We start from the raw sequence: 21,412 nt of genomic DNA, 5'->3' as shown, positions 1-21,412 counted from the left end.
TACATGTTACGTAAAATCCATATTTTAGGGAATTATGGATGGCAATTTTTGCTGATAGTGCTTCTGTAGTCAGCTTACTATGTAACCTCTTGAACTTAAGAAAAGGTATAAAAGAATGACAACTTAATCCTGCGCATGCGTATGGACGCTTTATCAGCAGAGGTCTGTTATTTTCAAGAAAATATCAATGTCGTGAAATAAACCGGTTTGCTGTCGTTACCAGCGATGCTGAGTTCCAAAAAGCTGCTCTACAACAGATATTCGTAACAGACTGCTAATCTGGTTCTTTAAGTGTATAATTTTAATATGTAAACCTTTAAATGCCCTTCCTTCAATGTCGAAGTGGGTTTCCACATTGGTCTCGGACTATAAAATTACCTCTGTTACACAGGTATCAACGAACGCTTTTCATTCCACTAATTTATTCGTGTCTTTCTCGTTGCATGTTCCCACCAATCACGTAGCTCCTTTTTCTGCCTTTAAAAGCACACACAACCCACAATTCCTCTATTCGCTCCGACGAAGGGCTAACGCTCGAAACGTCAGCTTTTATAATCGTAACGGTGGCCAATTTACCATTTCAACTTTGTTGATATAATCAAATTATTTCGTTACCCTCACCGACGCAGCCCCAAACAGTTTCTTTAGAAACTATTAGCCTTTATTCATTTATAAAATTACCTCTAATGGTGTAAATCTGAAAAGAGCCCGTAGAACCACACTCATTTGATTCCGTAAGTTTTTCAATTTTCTGCGGTGCTGTACCAGTTGCCATACACTTGTTACTATTCTGAACTGCAAACAACCTGTAACCTGCCCTGACTGCAGCAGCTGCGCACTTTGAAATGAAGCTCTCACGCTGCGGAGAGTGACTTTCTTGCATGATAACATCAGATTTACTCAATACACGAGTGAAACGATTCGTTTTATCAAATTCGTAACATCCAACATTTTTGTGTCCTGAAAGAGTAAACAGCATGCAGAACCGTTCCCTGTTATGACTATAACTAGTCTACATACTAAACATATTAAAACGTCAGGCGTGGGCATCGACAGAAGGTTAAAACTTTAAACGATATTTAGATTGGCAAAATTTAAGCAGTCGATCAGCAAATGCAAAGGAAAGACGCATTAACTTTGTTACTATGGTATGTTATACTACCGGGCTGCATAACATGGATATCTCAGCATAAAATCTTACCCTTAATGTAATATACATGGTTGATTTGTTTCCCTCCTCTACCATGAGGCGGACATTGCTGATAGTGGCCATACTTGTGGAACGTCTTTATGGCCGAAGCACTGGCTTGGCACCGTCCACCATCCTGAACCGCAAAGACGTGGAATCCTCGCTTCTCGGCAGCACGAAAACATTTGTCGATGGAATCATTCCTGGTCGAGTAGTTACCATCCAAGATATCACATTTTCCTTCCAACGTTTCTATGGCAGGACTGGTTGTATTATCATTAAAGCATCCAATTGACTCGTACCGAGGTGACGCTTTTGAATAAAATTGCAAAGTTTTCGTCAAACGTGGAATGGGACGGTCCCTATTCTCACCCTATGATTTTCTTCTGCCATTTGTCGGCGGACTCTCTCAGGTTTTTTGTTAACTATTAAACCCTTCGGGCCCTAAGAGTTATTAGCATCTACTTTATCCTTACAGTAGTATAATTGCCAAATCAAACAATTCATGAGAATTTAGGAAGTGATCGTCAATTTAAGAATCCTTCGATTGTCAAGCAAATTCTCCTACTCAGTGCCATTAGAAATATATAGAGAACAGAATGGAGAAGATACATATTGATCTTAGGGTGTAAAGAGTTAATTACAATCTCGTCCTGTCGCAAAAGTGGAATTGTGATTGTCCTGGCTATCTTTAAATCTGATTTAAACATTACATGTTATGAGAAAGAAGATGATTGAAGTAATCAAAAGAGCTGCAAGAGTCTAAAGAAAACCAGTGAACTCTCGAAAAATCCAGGAGCGTTTTCTGTAGGATTTAAAACGACTTCCAGACATGCATTTGTTGAAAAAGGAATGTATCGCATGCCTTTCTGATCTGAGATGTAAAATTTAGTGGTTTTCGGAAGTTTTGCTCGCACAAATTCTTTAAGTACGTCTAGCTCTGATTCTCCGTTCCTTGGTGTACGGTATTTTGAGGCGAAAGTGTGATTAAAGGCGTCACCCTGGTTAATTTTAATCAAACCTTTTTCTAAATAGTTCAATTTTTTTCCTTTCTTATGATACCCTAGAGTTTTAACGCTGTCGTTGTGTGTGTTGTTATCTCACCATGTATGTACTTATTGACGCCCAATTGTTAAAGTTGTTTGCATGTAGCCTTAAAATGTTACGCTCCATTCTATTACACGCAGTTCAAAAAATTGGATAATTGAATGCTGGCGATTGTTTCTTATCCTAATTCTGTTCAAAATACGGCCGCAACTGAATGAGTACTAAGTGGTAGAAAAAACTTTCCACTTCCCAGTTCACAGTTTAAAAAAATAGCTATAGGTACTAACCTAAATTCGCACACTTGTATTTGACTTCCAAGTATTTAGTTGTGTTCTGGCGTGATGAATCATGACCAAAAACTGAATTATCTGCATGCAGCTCGCAACTAGCTTCTTCATTGCACTTTATCCGTACAATGGCAAGAGAGTTCTCAGCTTTGTAGTCTGTATTTTGAACTGTGGTTTGGTTGCAATTGTCTGGGTCTAATACACCATATTTTGCATCCACCACGTTGATTTTTTTTTCCTTCCCACAGCCTATGGTACTTCTTTCTCCCTCGCAAATGAAAACAGACCATACTTTCTCTGAGTAAAAGAGAAGAGCAAAAAAACACAGCATCGTCAATACGCCGAAAAAACTTTTTTTTCAATAATGTTCACTTCTCGAGCACACTGCGACGTTCCTGATCTCGTGCTGGCATCTACTTCACTAATAACTTGCCACGCTGCTAATATTGCAGTCCAGTTTATATCAATTGATTTGGCAGCTATCTTCTTTTATCGTAAAGACATTGTAGCGCTACAAATAATTCATGACAATCAACCAAGCTAGCGTTTGGTAATTTGGCCTTTGACTGACCTGTGCAGTTAATTCCATTTCCTTCAAATCCATCTTTACACGTGCAATTGTAGGATCCCAGGGTATTGTTACACTCAGCATTCACATCACAACCGTTTGTTCCGTTCAAACACTCATCTATGTCTAAGACAACAAAATGACTATCATTGGTCTATCAAAGTTATTTTGAATCGTGCGTTCTGGCTGAAAGTGTTTTGACTTTCATGCTTATGTTTCCTGTTGTGAAATTAGTACACACAGTTTTTCTCACTTCCATAATGTTCTTCCTTACACCTGCATCTGTACGATCCAATGGTGTTATTGCATGTCGCATTACCTCCACATCCATGTTCACCATGTTTGGGAAGCTTTAAAGAGCTTTTCATTGCGTTATATCTTTTCCTGATAATGGGGTCAGGTCTGAATTTTGGCGTAAAAATTCGTACTCAGTTTAATTGACATTTACTTCAGTAAAAAGAAACTGAGAAACTATAGTTAGGTGGCATAGATGCTGACAAAAGACACAAAGAAAAACGGTTTCAAAAGTGGTTAAGGATGGGAAAGAAAAAAAAAGGTGATGAACCCTGCTCAAGTCCCCCTCTTTCTTAATTAGATAGCTTGTGTTTTCCTTGATTGTTCTTACCGCAATTATATTTCACGTTTCTTCCTTAATAAAAGTATAAGATTCCTTACCTTCATCACAGTCATGGCCTTCAAATCCAGATCCAGCGACACACAAACACTGATAATCTCTGTCTGTAAACCCAGCTTGGCATGTTGCGTTATTCTCGCAGGGATTTTGGACGCAAGCATTCTTAAGGAGAAAAGGAAAAGAGAAACTTAAAGTGGTATTTCGGCAGGCATGACAGACTCCTCGCGTCTGTTCATTTATCCCCGTCGCAAGCAGGGAATTTTAAAGGAAAGGAGAGGTGGGTGAATCCTTTGGTCTCGTATCAAAGCTTTCCCGTGGTACAGAATTAGAATTTCCTAGTGGTTATTACCTTGTCAGTATGTAACTTAACGTACTACTACGTGGAGTGGAGTAATATATAAATACAAATACGAATACAAATAAATACAAAGCTTTCCTGGACAAGGACGAGAGTATTACTACTGGCTCTTAGAATTAATCCTCACCTCAGCTCCGCGGTAAACATAACTTTTGTTTTTCACTAGGTCTCCATCGTGTTCAATGGTTGCATTATTCAGTTCACACTTGTGTTTTTCAGGCGCTTGCAATTGTTTTATCGTATGAAAGTTATAACTGACGCAGTTAGGTTCCAGGTAGCATTGTAGCATGCAGATATCCTCGTCAGCCACGTCAACAGTTCGAACCGTGTGATTCTCCAGTCGGTAGTCAGGTTTAGGAAAACTGGTAAACTTCAAATTGCGGCAATTACCTAGAGAAAAATTGTGTTAAGTTAGAAAGCTGCTAACAAGCACTTCTACTGACAAGCACTTCTACTTAAATTGGGACTGTACAGCAGTGTTAGTACTGTATGAGTCTCGCTTTGGTTTGGCTTTTGGCTTTTGGCTTTACGTTAAACACCAATCGAATTATTGTATTTATATTCTGAATGATCATAGCAAAGTTTAACTTCTTTTTGATGCGATCAGCTATTGTGATCGATCGACTCAGTGATCCACGCCGAAGTCTATAAACTACTCGTGTTGGTATGTAGAGTAATTCGTGTTTATCACGTACGTAATAATGGTCGTCTCGTCCAAGCTTGTTTAGTTCGTTAAAAACGATTACGTTTTCGCGGAGCTTGTTGTTTGGTCTCAGCTCAAAACTCATTTAATGAAAAGCGTGTGTTGTTATGTAGCGTGACTTCTTTATTGATTCAGCTTGAGGCCGCTAAATTTTCCTGTCAGTCAAAACGGGATGTCTGCATCACTGTTAAAGATGAATTCCTTTTCAAAACTATGTCCGCTGTAGTGAACACGTCCATGAATTTCTATCACACAGAATCTTTTCCTGTATTCGAAAAATGCTGTCCAACATCTTTTTTTACATCAAAGTTAACTAAAGTTGATATCTTTTTGAGAGCAAGAAAATTTACTGACATCACTGTTCATCATGAAATTTCCGATCTTCGGAGTTCGAAATACTGATGCCGCCGGACATTCATTGTGGTTCTGTCCTCGTGTACCGGTTTTTAAGAGCCGATACAAAAGACCAAATAATACACGACAGCTAACCAATGACCGGTTAAACAAAGAAAGGACGATGGCAATTCCCTTGTGAACCGGTACACCAGGACAGAACCTTCATTGTTTTATGAAATAACTCATAGATCTTAAAAATCCGTCCACAGTTCACAATGAAACCTGTGTTCAACGACAAAAAGGCTCCGCTCTGTTTAGATATACGCGTCAGATCGTGCAAAACAAAGTCGTGTTTGTCATCTTTGTTCTCGCGCTTGAAGAAGTTGAAAACCTGATTGCATAATTTTTGAAAATAAAATATCATAAGAAAATCCACGGATCGACGGCCACCAATCTTTGTTTTGATCAAACAGGACTGCGTAAAAAAATTTTTAACAATTTTTATCCTTGAAACCACCTGTTTAGCTTGAAAAGCCCTTTTTAGGAAGTAACAGTGATAAGATGATGTATGTGAGATCTACCAAAAGCCGAGTTTCAATACAAATAACATGTTTAAGCCCAAAGGTAAAAGCTCTGCTGCTTTCTCTTTTCTCTTGAATTTTTTCAACAAAACGTTATTTTTAAAAAACTATATTACCTCACTTTAAAGTTTCGCTCCATTTGATCCAGCCGAACTGTTTTAGTTTAGTTCACTAAGACTTCCTACTTGTTTTAAAATTCGTGGATCTGCCAGTGGCCGTTTATCCATCGCGCCGAATCGAAAAGTCGAGAACGTTTATGGACAGCATTACAGAAACGTATTTAAATGTTCTGAGTTAAACTGTCCCTTTCGGCTAATCCAAGAAGCATGTTCTCTTAAAATTTTATTCTGAACTTCTTATAAAATGCGTACGTTGTATATACTATGCCTGTCCAGGGCCAAAACTATTTGGTTGAAATAACTTTAATTTCTTTAATACTTCTTAAAGAAGCCTGTGTGAATATTTCAAGACTTAGTTATGCTAATAAGGATAATAAAAATGGAACATAATGACTTGGTAAACTTTTAAAAAGTACTCAGACATGAGTTAGGACCCAACTGTAGGAAAATCTCACCTTGTCCTTCTGGTATTAAGGAAGCCAAAACCGCGAGAACGAAGCAGTAGAATACAAAGAGCATGTTTCCTAGAAAATGCCCGCTGTACTTCCGGCGAACAATTACGGCGAGTTTTTCAACCTTATGCCGGCGAAATATCAGACAAATTGAGACAGCTGAAGTTTAATATGCGTTGAAATACACAACCTTCTCTGTTTAATTATGGGGTTGTCAGTGGTTGCCACAATTGAATAAGTTTCTCTGGGATGTAGTTGGTTGGTGAAATTCGATTATACTTAATGCATATCGGTGACCTCCAATTTGAATTTTAGGGAAAGTTGTCCTATATGTGTTTATCTATTCTGGCTTAATTATCTCTGTAGGGATGCAATGTATGGCGATAAGTTACTTGAAAACGTTTTAACAAATGTTTCTACGCTCTCCTTATCTACCCAAACTTGACCGCAAAATAAAGACTACCAAACCATCATAACTAAACACCTAGGACTTTCATACAAAATCCTGAAGTAACACAGAAATTCTTCAGACGGTAGAAACTTGTTTGAAAGGATCATCGGTCTTTCGGTTCTATATAGTTCCTAGCATATCCCGTATATCCCTGACAACATTATTTTTGCAAATAAACCATCTCAAGGAACTCAACGAATCGACGGTGAACAATCTTCGTTTTAATCAAACAGGATTGCATGGAATTTTTTTTAACAAAAATTTTCTTGAAAACCACCTGTTTAGAATGAGAAGCCCCGGCTCTTTAGGAAGTAACAATGAATGGATTTATGTATGTATGTATGTATGTATGTATGTATGTATGTATGTATGTATGTAGGTAGGTAGGTAGGTATGTATGTATGTATGTATGTATGTATGTATGTGATTCAAGCTTAGTTTCTTTTCTCCAGAGGCAAAGTTTCAATCCACAAAGTCCTCAGATTTTACCAACAGCCAAGTATTAATAGAAATAACACGTTTAAGCCCAAAGTTAAAAGCACTGGTGCTTTTCCTTTTCTCTATATTTTTTCTCTTCAGGTAGGGTTTGAAAATTAAAAATCTTTCACAGAACGTTAGTTCGCTTGTAGTGACGATGCAAAGGACCTCCAGTGATAATTTCGCTATCACGTGGCATCGAGAATTTTAAAACGTGCATGGACAGCGTTGTAGAGACGTGATTAATCATTCTACAGCATACTCTCTTTTGGCTACTCCAAAAATTATGTTTCCCATATTCTTCATCTTGTTGCTCGCATATAATTTGTTGTAAAATGAATTCGGCAAATGTTGAACATACTGTAAAATTTGAATAAAGGCTGATAGTTTCGAAAGAAACTGTTTGGGGCTGCGTCGGTCGGGGTAACGAAATAATTTGGATATATCAACAAAGTTGAAATGGTAAATTGGCCACCTTAAGTGGCCAATTTACCGGTGGCCAATTTACCATTTCAACTTTGTTTAATTTGAAGGTTATTTCATACCATCCAAAGGAGAAAACTATTTGTCATGATTGGAGTAATTTGTTATACCTAGCAACACTGGAAGTTTGTGTGAATATTTCAAGGCTTTGTTATGTTAATAAGGATAATAATAATCTATAATAATAAATTTTTAAATAGTACTCAGACTTGAACCAGGACATAATTATAGGAAAATCTTACTTTTCCTTCTGCAGGTATCAGAGAAGCCAAAACAGCGAGAACGAAGCAGTAGAATGCAAAGAGCATGTTCCCAGAAATGGCCCGTTATAATTTTCTCGAGTCAGGCAATTTGAACTAGCTGAAATTTAATCTGCGCTCAAATACACCTCATTCTTTTTTATTTATAAAGTTGTCAAGGGTCATTGTTATGGCTCTTGACCCTTGGTATGTTGAGTTGGAGAACCCAATGCAGCCGTTCTTAGCGTTCAGCGCGCTAAAAGTTCTTTGTATTTTCGATCAAAGTGTGAGGAAATATGCTTAGTAATGTTAGATCGTAGTTGTACCTTTTTATTCAGCGGTCGCCACATGTACCTGTTCAGACACACAAGGTACTCGAGTAGCATACCGTAAAAACGACATTTGGTAAATTCTCGCTTGTGCAACTTGAAGTTTGTTTGAATCTTTTCTTCTTGGGAAGCTTCGCTAACATGGTTTGTGTATTGAGATTACTCTGCGTTTACGATTTTTATTTACGAATTGAGCAGTATAAGCCCTCAAGGATTTCATGAAAATTCAAACTCCCAAGTTTACAAGGCTAAAGAGCCAACCAAGGGGAAATATACATTAAATTTAATTTTACAGGTATTTGTATAGTTTCTCTTTACGTTTTCTGAAAGGTTAACCGTCAGTCGTCCTTTCGATCCTCGGTTAACCATTGGTGCTACAAGTACTTTTATATTTATCTATTATGCCAAAAAAAAATTTAAAAATTAACCTGACCAACATTTCTCTATAAGTGGTTAAATGAGTGCGAAAAAGATTTGAACCTTCCCTCTTACTTTTTCTAACGCTTTTTTGTCAAAAATCTGCTATCCGGGTCTGCATGCCGACCTAGGCAGGAGTAAAAAAACATCGCCATGCTTTGAAAACTTTATCTACAGTCACAAAGACACGCGGGAGGTTGCAAGACTTGTCAAGGAGTTACAAACAAATTCTATCAAAATTTAGTTCAGTTTGAGATCGTCAAACTCCTGCGTATTTTTGCCTTTAAGCTTTTTACTCAGTGAAACGGAAACATAGAGCGGAAACTGTGCAATGCATAATTATTCACGAGTAATTATATATTGAAGCAACCAAGGGTACTATAAAAATAATAGACAACGCAAGCAGTGGCTTAACTATGATTTACCTTCCAAATACATATCTCAGTAAACCAGAACTGCCTTCCTAGTGCTGGATAGATCCAGCCAGTATTTGTTGCTTCCGGTGGCTTTCCATTCGCTTGCTTTTATTTCACGGCATGAACGTGCTGGTAACTCCGGAATCGAACCCAAGGGAGCTGAATGGGTAAAAATGTTGGAAAACACAAGGTATGTTAAATTGCGTTCATCGAAAGGGGAATAAGAACTAATTGCACAAAAATATGAGTTTTGAATCCCACTCACTTGTATGTCCTCCTTCGATTGACAAAGCTTAAAAGCTCGGTTAAGCTGTCCCCCTACCCCCATGGATAGGTAGGTACCCTCTCTCATAAGCTTTACTAGATTAGCTTCTTCTAACACTTTAAAAGGTAAATAAACCAATAATTTATCGTTTTACGCACACACGAAAGTTGTCTTTGTCTCTCTCTAGAAAAATTATAGAGTTATATATTCTTTATATAATACCATAAGAGATCGGAAAAGGCGGACTGTAAGCAGCCGTCGAGCTTATGTTCAAAATATTTTTCTATTTCAATATTAAAATATCTTTATTGGAATCCCAATTATATACACATGCATACTCTTTCTAGAAAACGTCTGTTTGACATTGTTTGCATACACAAATTATCGTAATCTTTGCTTGTGTTAAAAATATCCATGATTATTATTCGACAAGGTGGTTAGCTTAGTACTTATCCCTTCCGTTCAAACGGCGAATATAAAACCACGCTGGGTCTGAACGGAAATTCTCAGGTCTTGCGTCCGTTGTGCGGTTGTTTAATTCACAGAACTGTTCTTTTCTGTTGAAATTATAGCTCTGGCAGGTAATTTCCCTTTCACATAAGATATCACAGATATGAGGAGCTGCCACCGCCATTTTATTGAAAATGAAACCTCTGAGAGCCATGCCACGAATATTAATTTCTGACCTGCATTGATCCTCAGCGGTCACAAGGTTGATGAACATAACACAGACAAGAAAATAACAAAATCTCCACCGCATTATTCCTGATAAACGGAACTCATATATAGGTCTGGGTATCAAATAACGAACTTTTATCTTAAGGCTGACTAAGAACAGTGGATAGTTAAAGCAACAGCTCTAACCCCTAACCCTAACTCTAGGACTTGAGTAGAGTTTTGGGAAATTAAGAGGTAGAATTGCGCAAATTTATGCTGTTTTTAAACGTGTGTAAAATTTGGCATGAATGAGCAGACATAAAATGGAACGAGTAGATGCCCCAGCAAAATCTGTGGTGCTTTTGTTGAGAGAAAAAGTGAATAGCGAAATAAGAGCCAAAAATGAAAAATGTCTCTGTCATTTTTTTTACCTTATGGCCTTAATTCCTGGTACCAATGAAATGTATAAATTTCTCACCCGTTCAGCATTGTAAGAAACACGATTTGCGCGAGAAATAGGAGAGTTTTCGAAACAAAGTAAAATTCCATTTAGGAATCCGTTTTTGGTGCAATGTTGTCTTTTGTATAAACTCATAGTGTATAAACCCATAGTGTCTTAGTGGTCGATTCCAATGACATTTATTTGCCGTCAGTTGAATTGAATTCTCTTCGTATTCTTTAAGCGAAAGATGAGCTAATAGACAGCATTACCATATTAGCTTCTGTGTGATTAATTCGAGCGACGTTCTGTCAAGTTTTCGAATATCTTCTCGATTTAAATAGTTTCAAAAAGTCAAACTCATGGCCTACTTTCTTCGGGCAATGTCGAAAACGCATTGCACAAGAATTGATCACAAAAAAGAAACTTGTGGAGCTGGCAGTTGTGCACTGAATAAAGAGTCCGGCAGTTTTCAGCCCTTTCAGGTTGTGGCGTTCTTAAGGTTAATAACTTCAAACGCATCGCTTTTTTAGGTTTGCAATGGCATTTCTTCAAGACAGAGAATGAAGTATTGGATCGCTTGGCGTTAAATTAATATATTATCACAAATGATTTAAACTCCCATAAAACAGAACAACAGAGTTCTATATAGTTAAAGTTTGGAATTTGCAAAAAGTCCGTCGCATGAAGTAGCTTCAATTCCAGTTTTCGATCGTACTCTTCTTAAAAGTTTTATCGATCCTTAGGACGCCAAATTTTTCGAGGTGGCATATTTCATGACCCTAAATGGTGCTTTGATTGAGCTTATTTTAAATCATGATTAGTTATGATTCCAGATCGTGTATCGTAATTAGTAATTGATAGTTAATCGTTGTAGACCGCTGTCTTCGAGAAGCCTCCTTCGAGGAAAGTCGATAAAGTATGTATTGATTTATATGTATTTAGGTTCAAGTAGTTACCACCAAAGATATATCATATGATGCACGATCCTCGCAGTAGATAGCGCTATTTAAGCAATAGCGAAAATCAGACCTGAAAAAAAAATGAGGCCTGTACGGGATTCGAACCACTGACCTCTGCGATACTAGTGCAGCGCTCTACCAATTGAGCTAACAAGCCAACTGGGAGCAGGCCGTTAAGTTGATTCGTAATAAACCCGTGAAAGTGATACTCATTTATCACTTTCACGGGTTTATTGCGAATCAACGTAACGGCTTGCTCCCAGTTGGCTTGTTAGCTCAATTGGTAGAGCGCTGCACTAGTATCGCAGAGGTCAGTGGTTCGAATCCCGTACAGGCCTGATTTTTTTTTTTCAGGTCTGATTTTCGCTATTGCTTAAATAGCGCTATCTACTGCGAGGATCGTGCATCATATGTATCTAATATCGCAGTACAAAATATATGAACCTCATATATTTTGTTGTATCTCAAAGATATATCAGTTAGGCCCGTTTCAAACGTCGAACTTTACATGTGCCGAACCTAATAATTAGGTTCGGCACATGTAAAGTTCGACGTTTGAATCAATTAGGATCGACGCTTTTGTATTAGGGTCGACTCTGCCGTTCTATTCCACTGAGCTTGTCGAATGGAACGGCAAAAGATCGACTTCGATTCATACGTCGATCTTCACAGGTGCCGATCTTAATGCATACATTATAAATATCTTAAATTTGTAATTTTTTCCCCACAATCCCCCTAGCCTTTAGGTAGTTGCCATGCACATAAGATTACATTCGATGTGAAATGGGGTTGACAGGCCTACACGACTTCTCAGCGCGTGTTTAGAATAGCCTATTCAAAGTTTTGCCCTCACGAGTATGTCTTTGAGCGACCGTCCTCTTTTGTAAGATACGAGGGGCAGTCTTTTGTATATTTCGCTCAGTAGTAGTTGTATTTCTATTAAATGCCAGTTTCTCATGAGAATTTGCTTTAGGTTTGGCACTGACGGTTGGTATTTTGTAACAAAAGGCAAGATTCGTTGGTTCGTCTTCTGTTTCTATTAAAGAGCTAGTTTCTTGTTTTTGAAACTCACCTCTAAGAGGGTTGTGTTAATGAGGTCCTCTGGGTAGCCTCTCTTCAGCAAATACGCTTTGAAATTTGCGATTTTCTCCTCGAATATTGTTTGAGAGGAGTTTGTTCTGAGAAGTCTAAGGGCCTCCCCTTTTATGAAGCCTTTTTTAACTCCTTGAGGGTGACAGGAACTATAATGTGTATAATGAAATGTCTCAGTTTGTTTAAAAGGAGTACGCACATCAAGGACTGCGTCTTTTTCGAATCGTTCGCTTTGTAGATGTAGGTGTCCAAGAATGTTGTTTCCTTATCGGAAATTTCAGCCGTAAATTTTATTGTTGGATGATGATGGTTAGCTCAATTGGTAGGGCGCCGGAATGTTGTGCGGGAGGTCGAGGGTTCAAGCCCCGGCAGGACCAACACTCAGGGTCTTAAAATAATTGAAAAGAATTTGCTGCCTTTCTATAACATCAAGAAATGGCTAGATATTCTAGTCTTCTCGGATAGGGACGAATGAATGGAGGTCCCATCTCCTGCAAGGTTGAGGTAAGAGACGTTAATTCCCCACGCACGAGGTTACTGTGTGATGGATGTCCTCCACTGGGGTGGTTTGGGTGGGTTTATTAGAGGGCCATGTGTTAGAAAACTCTTTACTGGGTTAATCATGTATCTGCCCTCTCGAAATAAAGAATATTGTATTGTAAAGAACATTGTATTGTATTGTATTGACCGAGAAATCCGAAATGTTTTCTTGAATCTTGCCTCCGAATAGTTGTTCCGAGCATTCTCCCACCATCCAGCGCTTCTCCTCAACCGACGACAGGAGCGAGACACAGGAATGATGTTGTTTCGTTTTGATGAAATAAACAACACAACAAGAAAACAGGCATTCAAAACTCTCCTCCTCTTAGCAACTAGGTGGTTTAACGCCATTTGCATGTTAAGGCGCCTTCTTCTTCCTTCACGGATGGCATTAGCGATGAGAAACTCTTCCGAGTTGTTTCTCGCGCGATTTTCCGAAAACTCCGCCATGTTGAATCCTCTTGGGTTCATATTAGTAACCGCTGACCGTAACGGTTTTAATTTGTTGTTGCGCCATTTTCGATGAGCCTCGTCTTTCGCGACAGGCAGCTTAAAAATTCCTATTCCCTTCGATCGTCTGCACGATCCGCAGCCAAGGACGGAGCAGTTGACCCTTGGCATCACTTACGAATCCTCTTAAGATAATATTTCAGTTAGATTATTTTTAGATCATCCGTAAAAAAAAAATAAACTGGAAGCACTTTGTGCAGCTTCGCGGTCACGTGACATGCCATGAACCAACACAAAGAGTTCCATCGTTTGAAGTTCGCCGGCTTTCATAACCAGTTCCCTCTATTAACTCTAGTTCAACTGACGTCTGAATCAACTGTCGAACTTAATTATTCCGACGAAGGGCTAACGCTCGAAACGTCAGCTTTTGTAATCATTACGGTGGCCAATTTACCATTTCAACTTTGTTGATATATCCAAATTATTTAATTATTTGGGTCGACCCAAATAGGTATTAGGTTCGGCACATGTAGAGTTCGACGTTTGAACCGGGCCTTAGAGGCTCATTGTAGGTTTTAGGCTGAATATTTCCTAATAAAGAGTTCATTATTCCTCTCTATTGATAGGTCACGAGTAAGTTTTAAAATGTTTCTAGAATACTTGATCTTGAGTACTTTAATGATTCCTCAATCTTCCTGTCCATAACACATATTTTATAGTCATGTAGCCAACATTGAGCTGCTTATCGTTGTATTTTCAGAACTATGAACAGGTTGGAAAAAGGAAAAAGAGAAAACCTAGAAGAACTGAGGCGAATTTTAACAAATGTCTATTTGAGTTGTTCAAATATTACTCAATAATTTCAAGATATCAACAAAGTTGAAATGGTAAATCACATGCAGCCCAAGCTCACTACTGGAAAAGCGGATGTGACTCTTACCGTGTTGCGCAACGTTTTATATTTATAAAGGTTTTTATGGGATGTTATCGATTTGCCTTAAAAGAGGGAAAAAATGTCTTGTTTTGAAAAAAATGGGCTTCCCTTATTGCCTTGTTGTTTTCTTTGTTGATTCCTAGCGTCTCAGGCCATTTTCAAGCGTTTTCGGCGAGTTAGCGCTATGTTGGTGTTCAACTGCTAAAAGGCCGGAAACCTATTTTAAAAGTGTCCGTCGCCCGAAGCGAATAATTCCGCCAAAAAATTACCACCAGTCTCGATTCCTCCAGAAAATCAAAGCAGAGATGTTGCAGTTCCATTTCCATTCACTCGATTCCCAATTCCTCCCACAGATCTTTCACTAGCGATGCTTTTATCTCCAGATCGACAAACAAACCAGTTAGCTCCTCTGGTCCCCTCGGGAGGTTTTGTCAAGAAACCAGTGTTGTAGCCACGGGTACACAAAAACCAATGGTGTAGCCAAGGGTACCAAAATGGGACCTAGCTATGCCAATCTTTTTGTAGGTTTTGTCGAACACTAATAAAACGGCTCCAAACCTGAACTCTACGGTCGCTGCATCGACGACTGCATCGGCGCCACCTCCTCTACCAGAGAGGAGCTGACTCAATTCATAACCGCAGTCAATTCTTTTCACCCGGCTCTGAAAGAGACATCAAAGTTTCAATTGAAGGCAACGGTTTATGCACTAGTGTGTATAACAAAGCTACAGACTCGCATAATTACTTGTTGTATTCGTCTTCGCATCCATCTCACGTTAAGAACTCCATTCCTTTCTCTCAGTTTCTAAGACTTCGTCGTTTATGTAGCGATGACTCTGATTTCCACCACAAATCAGAGTCAATGTGCCAGTTATTCGATAAACGTGGTTACCCTGATTCTGTCGTTCAAGCGGGTTACCACCGCGCCCAACTTATTGATCGACATTCAGCACTACAAACGTCACAAAAGGAAGATTCCGACCGCATTCCATTCACCCTCACAACAAATTCGTTAAATCCATCATTCTTAAAAACTTTAAATTACTTCAAAACGATCCAGGGACAAGCACTATCTTTTCGCAGCCTCCGCTCATTTCATTCAAACGCGACAAAAACGTAGGTAATTTTTTGGTCAGAAGTTCTTTTCAGACTAATGACCAACCAGGCACTTTTAAATGCGCTCGTGCACGATGCAAAATGCGTCCTTTCATTCACAACACTGAGAAAATATCGGGACCCAAACGATCCATTAAGATCACCGATCACTTCACGTGCACCTCCGCCAATGTAATCTACTGCATAACTTGCACTTATTGCAAAAAGATTTACATCGGCGAAACAGGCAGAAGACTAGGTGACCGATTCCGAGAACACCTTCGCGACGTGGAGAGGAATGACAAGGACACATCGAAACCAGTCGCTAGACATTTTAACTTGCCTAATCATTCCAAGCAACATATGGCAATCTGCGGTCTTTCCCAGTTACACTTAGGTAGCACGGAAACCCGTAAACTCTTGAACAAAAGCTCATCTTTCAAACCGGCAGTCTAAATCCCACAGGTATCAACGAACGCTTTTCATTCCACTAATTTATTCGTGTTTTTCTCGTTGCCATGTTCCCACCAATCACGTAGCTCCATTTTCTGCCTTTAAAAGCACACACAAACCACAATTCCTCTATTCGCTCGGACGAAGGGCTAACGCTCGAAACGTCAGCTTTTATAATCGTGAGGGTGGCCAATTTACCATTTCAACTTTGTTGATTTATTGAAATTATTTCGTTACCCCCACCGACGCAGCCCCAAACAGTTTCTTGAGAAACTATCAGCCTTTATTCCTAAATTTTACTCAGTTTTAATAGACCGGTCCAGCTTGTCTGTTAAAGTGGGGCGTAACGATTATTGTTCCACAGAAATATGTTTGTATTTTTTATCAGGGAAACAGTACATTGTACTTAATTGACAATCATGGCCACACAACACAACAGAATTTTAATATTTTCTTTCAATTAAATGGACAATGCCTGCAATATTGAAGCAAGAATGTTTTTCAAACTTTCATCAAAATTCAGTTTAGTTTCAGCTTGTCCGTTGGTGCGACTTTTTGCCCTTTTTGGCTTTTTTATGAAAAGCGGGAACCACAGAACAAAGTTCCCGCTGAATTCTCAACTAGTGCATGATGAAAATTTTCAATTCATGCTGCACCGAAGAAGATTGATCTAAAGAATCGACGAATTTAACAAAGAAGGAAACCAGAAGTGACTTAAAACAATGTGATTAACCTTCCAAATACATATCACAATAAACCAGAACTGCTTTCCCAGTGCCAGATGGATCCAGCCAGTAGTTGCTACTTGCAATGTCTTTCCTTTCGCTTGCTTTTATCTCATGGCATGAACGAGCTGCTAACTCCGAAATCGAACCCAAGGGAGCTGGTATAGGATAAATAGCTGAAAACAAAGTATTCGTAGGTGTGTTCGAATTCCTTTCACTTGAATGTCCTTCTTTGGCTGAGAATGGTTAAACTCTCTGTCAGACATCAACCTGACCTTGAGAAGCGGGGTCCTCTCACTCATAAGCCCACTGTTTAAGGCTTTTAGTTATTTTTTTTTTACGGAAAGCGCGGAAGATCAGAAAATGTTGGCTGTTTGTAAAGTGGGAAGTATGACTAAAATATGTCTAACTATCATTTAAAATGCTTGGTCAAGTACTTACCTCTTCCGTTCAAACGCCGAATATAAAACCACGCTGGATCTACGGAGCGGAAATTCTCAGCTCTTGCGTCCTTTATGCGGTTGTTTAATTCACAGATCTGTTCTTTTCTTTTGAAATATAGCTCTGGCAGGTAACTTCCCTTTCACATAAAATATCACAGATATCAGGAGCTACTACTGTCATTCTCTTGGAAACAAAACCTTTGAGAGCCATGCCACGAATGTTTACTTCTGTCCTGCATTGATCCTCAGAGGTTGCAAGGTTGGTGAACGAAACACAGACAAGAACATAAGTAAATCTCCAAAGCATTTTTCCTGAAAAACAAAATTCGTAAGGAGGTCCGCGTTTTACGTGTACGACATCAAAGGGCGAACTTTTTCTATTCTTAAGGCTGACAATAAACCTTTCTTCTGTGGCTGTATCTTCTTAATAGACAGACGGTCGAACAGATCTTATACTTCATTCAGCCTTCAAGAGATTTGCTTTGTCTGATTTTGAAATTTTCTTGAACCAACACATCACGGCCTGGATTTTTATTCTAACGTTCCGTTTGTTTAATCACAGGTTATGTAAACCGTAGATCGCTGTTTTTTTTTATACTTAGAAGAAAAAGGCATTTCTGACCTATTGATTTCATGGTATGCACAATCTCTAGAAATTCGTTCACTAAAAAAGCTATCGTCTTTTTCGAATCACATGTCAATAGTCATCATCATAGTTACTGTGGTCAAAATGTTTGGACTCACTGGGCTGAGCCTCGTGGGTCCACAACATTTTCACCAATGAGATGACGAAATTGTTTTCGATAAGAGTAAAGGCCGATTTGTTAAACATTTATCGGGATAGCGCAAATAATTTGCATGCTATTTCAGTTTGAAAAAAGCGCTGATTTTCCTTCTGTGATACAGTTTATGGTCACCGACGGCTTGTAGCTTGCGTCTTCATCGGCCGGATTTGTCAACTGGTTTGGCGGCTCAGATTTCAACACCTCTCAAGTACTGCCTTCTCTCAAAATCGTTAAAAGGGAGAATTTTCGAGCAGGATATAACCTACTTACTCACAGAACAATCTGTTTTTCTCATTAATAAGAGCCACTTTGCTTACCTTACATACCAAGTACTGACAGCTGCCTATTGACTATTCTTTATCAGGATGACAGCAGAAACAACAGAGTTCCGTTTCCTAATTCAATTCGTTATCATATTATTTTCAAATCCCTTGTTATTTTACTTTTAATGGAAAAGTGAAAGTTTAGTATTTTCCAGCTACAGGCTGTATTGTCCAAAATTATCAGCCAGTGTCTTATTTCTAAAATTTCCAAACTAGTTACATTTTGCTTCAGAAGAGGCTATTTTGAGGATCGTCCCCGTTGGGCATTATTGAGCCATCGAGCGGGATCCAAAAGTCGAAAATGGGGTTTTTGGATACCGTTGTAGAAACAGAAAATGTTTTTCCTCTTTTGGTTGCTAAAAGCAATATTACCCTTACATTATATCCTTTGTAGTCTTCTCATTTCCATAACATGTGTCGTAAAATAACTTCAAAATATGTGAACATCTAACAAAATCTGTACGAGCTTATCTTATTGCAGTCCAAGGGGAAAACATTTTTAGATTAAATAATTCATATATCCAATATTAGTAGAATAAGTTCGCTTGAATATTTCAAGGCTTAGCTGTGTAAATAAAGATAGAAAAAAAAGGAAAATAATGCTTTCGCAAACTTTGGAATAGTAATTAGACGTGAGCAAGGAAACAGCTCTTAGAAGGAGAATCTCACCTTGTCCTTCTGGTATTAGGGAAGCTAAAACGGAGAAAACGAAGCAGTAGAATACATGTACCATGTTCTCCCGTTATAATTCGAACCACCACAGTAAGGTTTTCTAATTTGAGTAGCACCTCAGATAATTATAAATTGGGACAGCTGAAGTTTAATCTACGTTCAAATACGCGACCCTATTTATTTAATTATGATGTAAGGCCTTCAGTGGTTGTCAGAATTGATCATAAATTAGTTCCACTGGGAGGCAGTTGGTTGGTGAAACTCGATTATTCATAATGTGTATTAATGGCCTTTTATTTCAATTTGTAGAGGAAGATGTCCTCTTTGTGTTTTCCTAGTTTGGCTTAAGTAATTCAAATAACCCTCTAAGCGATACATGACAGGAATCAGTAAACGAGCCGCCACATCACATTTCTGGTTTTTAAGTTGGCGCATTTTACAGATATCAGTAATGATGACCACGCACGAGATTACTGCGTGATGGATGTCCTCCCCTGGGGTGGGATGGGTGGGATTTATTGGGTGGACTACTCGCATGGATCGCATATGTTCCGTTCTAGTCCTACCCTACTGCGATAATGCAGTGGAAAATGGTTAGAAAAACTCCCCATATGGGAAAAGAATGCATTATGTACAAAAATTACATTTACGTCAACAACTGTAAATTAAACCTTTTAAGGTTAAACTACAAAGAAGCGGTTTATTTCAGCTACACTTCTTAACAGACACTAATGTAGTGAACCATTAGGTTTATTTTGCATGTTTCGGCCGAGCACCAGCGTACAATAATGAAGGAACACATACTCAAAAACATTGCATTTTCAGTAATCGTTATCAAAGCACACGACAAAAAGACATACCGAGAGCTTAGCAACCACTAACAAACATCGTGGTTAGAACGGTGGCCAGAAAAAACTGCTGTAAAGTACCCCGTAGGGAAAAAGAGACAGGAAATCTGGGTAGGAACTAGGCACAAGCTCACGTAACCTTCCTACTAGGCTATATGCATACTTACAAAAAATAAATAAATAAATAAACTTAGCAATAGCTGAGAAGGTGTAGGTCTAGAATGATTGCCCACGTGTAATCACAAGCTTTAATACTCGTATCACTATACCCATAATACATCTATACTCAAGGACCCAGGCCCTTGCCCTGTTGCTCTCGTGCCGCAGAAATATTTAATTTCCGGCTTATTCGTTGGCACTCAAACGCCAGAAATTCCATTTTTTTCGAGGAAAGGCATCCTGGTTGATTTGATAAAACAAAGCAAATAGAAACAGAAAGTAACCCCTTGTCATAGAGCCAGGTGCCTCTATTGTAAGTTCATGAAAATCCACGGAAAGAAATTATGTCCCAAGTTCCTTAGGCTGCTTTAATGAAACTTTTGCAAATCTTTTTTAGACTGCCTTCGGGTCTTTTATTAATTTCAGGCAAATTTCTTATTGGCACATCCTCTCCTACTGCATGGGAATGGTATGAAAAGTTAATCGAGGGACAAACTGCCTGTTATAGGGACAGCCGTGAACGGAAAAGTTAAAAAAAGGTCTTGATCGTCACAATCATATTGGCCATAGCTTTTGAGCTGACACTACTTTCTCTTTCTTTCTACGAAAACGCGCCGCTTTGATGATCATAACAGTCAGTGTCATATTTGCAATTTGTTGGGGAGCAGAGTCAGTTAAATACGTGTTAGGATTCCTAACGACTCTCAACATTACGTTTGTCCATAACACTTTCGTTGACATGATGGTGTTGCTTAATTCAGCTGTCAGCCCCTTCGTGTATGCCCTCCTGAACCATCAATTTAGACAAAAGAGCAGGGGAGTGATGTGCTGCACGAGTTCTGTGATAAAACCCAGGCCTCGGGCTGAAACTGGAACAGAGGAAAGTGTAGCCAATGAGACTAAGCTTTAGGTTTTTAAACAGCAGACGACACATGAGAGTCGGGATGGGGTTAACTGACAACTGACAAATGGCGAAAATTTTAACTGACAACTGAAAAATCGCTGAAAATCTAACTGACAACTGACATTTGTGGTGGGCTTTTACTGATAGCTTACAAAAGAGCGGATCGCCCTAAATATCTTAAAAACTGGAATTACATATCAGTAGGAGTACGCCAGATCCCTGGTCTAACAGAATTGTCCAGCAAATATGGCCTAGGAGATTTTGATGTTGAACTTTACCACATGGCTCGAATTTTCTCAAGCTTAGAAGTTGAACTACTTCTAAAGAGCAAGTCGAGGTCTTAAGCTTGTAAAGAATTTGAAGACAGGCTAGGATAGCGTTCATTGACCCAGGAGACTCTGTCCTTCTGAGAAAAGCGTTAAAACCTTGACGGGCTCTAGTCAGAAAGCAGCAAGTGATGGAACGGATGAAACGTGTACTTATACGCAAGTTCGTGGCATCTGTTCTGTGAAGAAGACTTTATTCGTATCGAATGTTGCTACAAGTCGCTTTAAACTAGCATCGGGACTCACTGGTACTG

At 38.8% G+C, this 21,412-nt stretch overlaps 1 pseudogene; it reads left to right on the top strand.

The window, feature by feature from the left end:
* LOC148721312 (QRFP-like peptide receptor) overlaps positions 1–20,838 on the top strand; it is a 107,658-nt pseudogene extending 86,820 nt beyond the window's left edge.
* Positions 20,839–21,412: the final 574 nt, after the last annotated feature.

The sequence above is a fragment of the Stylophora pistillata genome, chromosome 10, assembly GCF_964205215.1.
Source record: "Stylophora pistillata chromosome 10, jaStyPist1.2, whole genome shotgun sequence".
In the NCBI taxonomy this organism is placed as follows: domain Eukaryota; kingdom Metazoa; phylum Cnidaria; class Anthozoa; order Scleractinia; family Pocilloporidae; genus Stylophora; species Stylophora pistillata.
Note: the sequence above shows the minus strand (reverse complement) of the source record. Positions and strands in the feature narration are given on the sequence as shown.